This window comes from Epinephelus moara, chromosome 16 (genome assembly GCF_006386435.1).
Source record: "Epinephelus moara isolate mb chromosome 16, YSFRI_EMoa_1.0, whole genome shotgun sequence".
Classification (NCBI taxonomy): domain Eukaryota; kingdom Metazoa; phylum Chordata; class Actinopteri; order Perciformes; family Serranidae; genus Epinephelus; species Epinephelus moara.
This window is the reverse complement of record NC_065521.1, coordinates 22,931,700-22,938,683: the sequence shown is the minus strand read 5'-3', so window position 1 is coordinate 22,938,683 and position 6,984 is coordinate 22,931,700.

The window sequence follows — 6,984 nt, the reverse complement described above, 5'->3', positions numbered from 1 at the left end:
CGGATTACTGTTAATTTATTATGCTGATCTGTTCTGTACGACATCTATTGCACGTCTGTCCGTCCTGGAAGAGGGATCCCTCCTCAGTTGCTCTTCCTGAGGTTTCTACCATTTTTTTTCCCCGTTTGGGGAGTTTTTCCTTATCCGCTGCGAGGGTCATAAGGACAGAGGGATGTCGTATGCTGTAAAGCCCTGTGAGGCAAATTGTGATTTGTGATATTGGGCTTTATAAATAAAATTGATTGATTGATTGTAACTGACATATCAATGTCACAAAAAATGTTCTAATAAAGATTTAAGTGAAAAAAAAGCATAAGCGGTTTTAAATTGTAAGGTTTTAGCAAAAATGCATGTGATTGGGAGGTACTGAACATACGACTGGATGAAAGAGACTTGGTTCACACTGCACAAGTTGTTTGAACGTTCATAAACTGATTTTTTATAGATTTGCTGCTGTTAAACATGGTCCCCAATGACTTCAATCTGTGAAGAATAATCACCTATTTCTCATTTTCAGTTCACTGCAGAGGCATATGAGAAAACGTTTTCTTTACAAATCAAAGGTAACATGCGGTGAGTAATTGACACACAAATGGTCATTTTGTGGGTGTAGCAATCCTTTAAGAACTATCCAGGTTTGTGCAAAATCTGGGAGTTTAATGAATTTAGAAATCTCTTTAAGGGTGCCTGGTGGCTTTGTGGGTTGAGCAGGTGTCCCATGTTAGCAGTAAGCAGTGTCCTTGCCTCAGTGGCTATGGGTTTGATTCTGGCCTGCAGCCCTTTGCTGCATGTCATCCCCTTTCACACTTCAAATGTCCTATCAAATAAAGGCAAAAAGCCAAAAAAATCTTTAAGGGATTTCTTTAAAGGCTGACAATCTTTGTAAAATCAGACACCCCAGCCCCTTTGGCGCTGCCTCATCTCGCCAAGCATTTTGTGCTTTTCTCAACTGCTCATGAAGAAGACTTGTAAGCAATGTGTTACGTATGTTGAACCTACAATGGACAGCTAAACTCGGTGCTAAAGAGCCAGAAATATTTTTCCACACATTCTTCTTCCTTGTCAAAATGTGGTGCCTTCATTACCCAGAATGCAACACACAAACAGAAAGTTCAGACAGATTCAGGTGTGTTAGGCTACTACCAGCTAATGTAGGCTCGAGCCACTAGCCTTAAGCAGAGCTGAGGTCCACAGTGAGATCACATCTATCTAACTCTACAATCCTTTATAAACTTTTTTTTTTTAACCTCCAAACATTTATTAAATTTCACACAGCTCCCTCCACAAAATGCTTCATACAACTTTTTGCACATATCTAGTAGTACTCCCTAATACCTGTAAACAGACTTTGATGTGTTAAGTTGGTGCAGTTCCTTTTTAATCAACCTAAGCATGATAACAGATCAAGTAAGATTTTGTAGATAATGCTACAGTTTTGTTCACTTTTTAATCATGGATTTACTTGAACCATTATTCTGCAAAATTTCATAGAGTAAAATCTTGGCAAATATCTGTTTTGATGTGTACCAAACAGATAGACGTCTCTGTTTTAATTGCCAGATAGCATTGCTGAGACTCATAATTGATGGTTTTCTCTCAATTCAATGGGTGTGTTGTATTGTATCCTGCTCCCTGATGGACAATAAAGGTTTTCTGAACTGATGTGATCTGAATCATGCTCGATATTTCTACTTTGACTCCAATATAGGACTTACTTCAATGACTGTAATAGCATATGTTATTCCTATCTATAATGACACATCATTGTGTTCACTGTGAAAAGCTGGACTTACTTGGATTTGATACAGCCATTTGCAAGTCCTCGTATTTGAAAGGCTGCTGTGCTAGTTGTCTGTAGATGCTCTCGTCCAAGTGGAGGAGAAGTGGATCAGGAAAAATCCTGTCTTGATTTCCCAGAGCATTCATAGGATACATTGTCCTTCGAAGGGATCTGGCACTTTGCTTCCCAGGTACACAAGCCAGGGGGGGTGAGAGAGTCTTCTTCTGCACTGCAGATCCAGTAAAACCAACATTCCTGAAGGAGAATGTGTTTTTCCAAAAGAAATTCTGTCTGAGGTCGCTATCTGTGAAGAAATTATCATACACATCTGTAGAAACCTGGGATGCATTTGATATATGGCTGAGCCTGGTCACCACCTTCACAGGACCACAGCTATCTTCTTCATCCGACTCCACTGACGAATCATCAGAAGACGAGGATGCAAAGAAGTGATCATAAGCCTCAGGGAACTGTAGATTTCTATTAGCTGAACGAGAGTAGGAAAAGATAGGGACCAGCTCGTTTTTGGTCTGACCTTCTGCACTGATGAGAGGGTAGAAGAAGCTTTCTGTATCAAAGTCTGAGAAGAAATGATCATACGTTTCAGGAACAGAATTTCCATCAGTGTAGCTGTTGGTTATGTTATCTGTGGCTGACTGGCTGGGAACTGATTGCTTTCCACTGAAGAGATACTGAAATATATCTGTGAGTGAGATTTTGTAGCTGTCTGTGGAAGATGAAGCTAAAGAGTCCCCATCTTTGTCTTGCTTAGGCATGTCTCCATCAGTGAAACTCTCTCCTTTCTGCAATTCTCCTTCATTTAAGGTTTGTATAGATGGACCTTTCCTTGTGAAGCTGAAAGAATCAGATGCCAGGGCATGTAGATCGTGCACGCTTACATTTTTAGAAATCTTTCTGGGGCCTGTTTGAACACCTCCAGGGAGGAGCGGTTGAGAAATGTCCCTAAGAGATGTCAACATCATATTCTCAGTGTAAATATCAGCACTTAGGCTCTCCCACGTAACATCTCCTGAAGAGGAGGAATCCACTGCTATAACAGGACTTGATTCTACAGAGTTAAGGTTGCTGGACGTGTCTTCATCAATTTGTTCAGGCTTGGACTCATCCAGCTGAGTAAAAAAGCCAGAATCTGTCATAGCGAGCGTGTCACTCTCCTCACTTTCCTGTAAAGATGGGAGCAGGCTGGGTGGAGCAGCTTTGCTGATCATTCGTAAACCCAGAATATCGTTTATTGTCAGCTTCTCCATCTCACTCCAAAAAGAAGACATAGCAAACACTGAATGTTTTGAATCTGGTGCCTTCACGAGTTCACATTCTGCTTTGGAAGCTGTGATGACATGTTCTGCTTTGACCACTACATCACACTTTGAATCTGTTGCGTCATTTGATGCAGACTGGCTTTTGGATTCAGATATGCCATCTCCCTCTTCATGTTTTGCCAGTATTAGTGATGCTTTCTCTTCTTCAGGGTCATTTTGTTTGACAGATAAACAACTCTCTGACATGTCTATGATACTTTCATTTGAGAGTGACATGAAAGATTCTGTGTCCAGAGTGCAGCAGGATGACACTGATGTAAAATCTGAAACACTTGTGAGTACATCTTCAGACATGGACGATTTGGTTCCTCTTTGACTTTTGCCTGTTTGATTAATTTCACCAGATTGAGAAGAATTCCCACTTATAAAGGCCATTATCTGTGATGCTGCAAATTCAAATCTCCCATCTGTTGTTTTTTTCTCTGACAAAACATCAGAACTGGATAATGTGTTAGGATGTTCTGTTTGCTGTGCTGTAACATATATATCTGAACTGGGGGGACTTTTAGTCAGACAGTGTTTATCAAGCAATGCACTGCTGGTATCTAACGCTAATTTAGCACAGTCTGCTTTACTGGAAATATCCAAGAATGGATAGGTTACATATTTGAATTGCTTGGGTTTTGTGTTGTAAGCATCAGAGCTGCTTGCAGACAGAGGAAAGTCAGTCTTTTCCAGCGTAGATCTATATCGGTCTCTGTCTTGACAGCCAATTTCCAGCTGTTGTTGGGGCTCACCCTCTCTTTGACATAGTGTACAGTTATCTCTGCCAGAATTTCCAGCCTCTGCAGCCAGGACTGACTTAGCAGCAGATATTTTGCCATGTTGGCTGACTTCCATCGCAGGATCATTTGACTTCGTGCTCGGTAAAATACTCATTGATTTGACCTCTGCTGTACAAGATTCAGATTTTTGTTCATTTTCACAACAAATAATAGGATGATTCATCTTGTCAGACTGCTGGAGACTCCCTGAATGAACATCCTTTCCTCCACAGTTTGCAGTCTCTGTGGCCAGGTCTGATTTACCAGTTACACTATCAGCAGTTGAAACTGCAAACAGATTTCTGGCCACATTGTCACTGTTGTTTGGTGCTGACATTAGACTGTAACCAGTTTCACTCAGTGGGATTACTGACCTGTCATTAGTTGCATTATTTTCAGCTAAGCCTGTTGCTTTACACCCTCCCTCTCTGACTATGCCCTTTGGTAAATAATGGTATTGACTGTCACATGCCATGCTGAAATGAGACAGGTCATTTATTTTGTGCTCCTCAACAGATGTCTTCACTGGGAGATTGCTGGTGGCTAAATATGGTGTTAAAGAGGACATAACATTTTTTTGTGGTTCATTTAAATGAGATAAATTAATTTCTTCAGATAAACAGTGACTCGTTTCTCCCCTCCATGCATGCGGTTCTTCCTCTGAGTCACTATACTTGACGAAACCCTGCCTATCATATCCATGCACACCCTCAGCTGGCTCAGCACTGAGTCGTCTCTTCTTCCTTCTCTTTCTTTTGATAGAGCCGGATGGAGACGATTCCTGGCTTGCTGACTTGCTCGTGCATGTTGCATCTGACTGGAAAACATCAGGGTACTGGTCTTCCTTCCATTTAACATTTGTCACCATTTCAAGATTACTCGATGAATCAGTGCTGCACTTTTTACCAAGAGTTAAGTGACTTAACAAATCTTTCTGATTAACATCATCCAGAGGTGGGCACATTTCCACCTTTATCACCATGTCAGTGTGAGGTGTTGTTTCTGAGCACACAGCCCCCTCCGGTGAGTCATGAGACTGATTCAGCTGTGTTGCCTCATTTACCCTGGTTTCTGTGCAGGCTTCCTCTCTGATGAATAACCTTGTTTCAGGGTAAGTTGATTTGTTAGTCTCGAGCACCAAGTTACTGGCTGCAAGTTCAGGGGAAATGTTGGAACCAGGCACGTCTTTTTTCATTGTGTTTATGTTGCTGATGGTGTCGACAGGCCCCGTGCTCTCTCTGCCAACTGCTGTTCCACCGCTGGCAGGCAGAGAGTTTAACTTGGGGATGTTTCTTGGCAAAGAACAGCTGCTGGCTTGTTGCCCATCACTACACCGCTCCTCCTCCTGTGTTGCCTCTCTGTTTTTTCCAGCTCTCACTTGGCTTGGCTCGGTAAGCCCCTCAGCCTCTGTAAGGCTTTTCAGCCTTTCAAAGAATATATTGACAGACTGCAGGTGTATATCCTCCTCACTGCCTGAGAGCACGCTCTCCATTCCACCAATGGTGTGTTTGCTGAGGTAATGCTCCACAGGAGAGCCCTCACAGTCTGGCGGGCCATCGATGGGATGGTCCGCCTCTGAAAAGCCTGCCTTTGGGTCGACTCCCTGAGCCTTCTTAGAAAGAATGGACCCTGTGTCATCAATGTCACTCAAACCCGAGTCATCCAAATGTGCTAATGAAGGAGGAAGCAGGCTACACTCCTCGCACTCCGCAAAGAAGCAATCCCAGTCACGGTCACTGATCTCCACACTGTACTCAAAGTCCTCCATTTTGAATTGAAGGGCACAATATAACCTAAAAAATAAATCAGAAGAGCTGAATTTTAAAAGTAATCAGTGGTATTTTGGCATCATAATTTTTGCATCATAAAATTAAGGAGCTTTTAGAATTGACACCCAGAAAAAACACGTTGCAAGCATGAATACCAAAAACCGAAACTGCCACAAGATAATTAAATCAACAGACTAATAAAGCCATTTATGCAATTAAAAAATGAGCATGCATGCAAATGAAATGCAGCAACTTGTTACAACATTTCTAGCGATGTAATCTGATCTAAACTTATCTGATATGATATGATGACCTGATATAAGAAATCTTGTTAAGCAGCAACTGAAAATTTGCCAGTAAACTGAAACTATCATCAGTTAAATAAAAAAGCATGTATGGCAACAGGAAGTATTTATTTTCTCTGTACTTCTAGCTGTTTGCATATTTACTCGTACATCCATGCAGGTTTCCTACCTGTCCTGCTTCAGCAGTGACGTGTGTCTACAGGAGGTAAAGGTCTAAGAAGTCTGGAGTCTCAGCAGCACCATGTTGCGTGTCCTCTGGCGGGTCCCATGATTTGATAAATATAGAGCGGTGCTTCTGATCACGTAATACACGTAACGTTCTTACGGCAGCCATCTCCAACAGAGGCATAAAGTTTCAGAACTTTAAATAGACTCTCCACTGGCAAACTGCTTAACTGGATCCACAGTGTTTTTAGATGTTACTATTGTTTCATGTGGTACATATATCTGAAGTCTGTGGTCTGGTCTATGTGATATTTATGTTTGCTTTAGTTATTTTCATTGTATTAATTCTTAATTGATTAATACAGAGCTAAAAACCCAGAAGTACCGACAGCAGTGTCACTGGAAGCCTGCAGCAGTCAGGCTCTCAGCAGATATGAAGGTCATGTGAAGAGTGTGTCAGTCAGCTGATACCTCACTGTTGTGATGTCACGGGCTGACAGTGGATCGGAATGTTTCCACACGCTGCAGGAGAGCCACGATCAGATGACGACACTGGAGCTGCATCACTCATGTGACACATTAATCTAAAACAAAAATACAACAAAAAATTTAATCATGACTACTTAATTTGAGAAAGACAAAAATGTATTCTACCTTCTAAAAACGTTCATACTTAATTTGAAAAGGTTGTGATTATGACTTCATTAATAGCTAAAGTCACTTTTCAGTCAAAATGGGTTTTTCTCATTCTTACTTCATTTTAATATTTATGCATAGACTCTTTAAAATAATGGACACAGCCACCGTGATGTCACCCATTGGTTGGTGGACTGTTTTGAAGCCTAAATTGTAGCTTTTGGC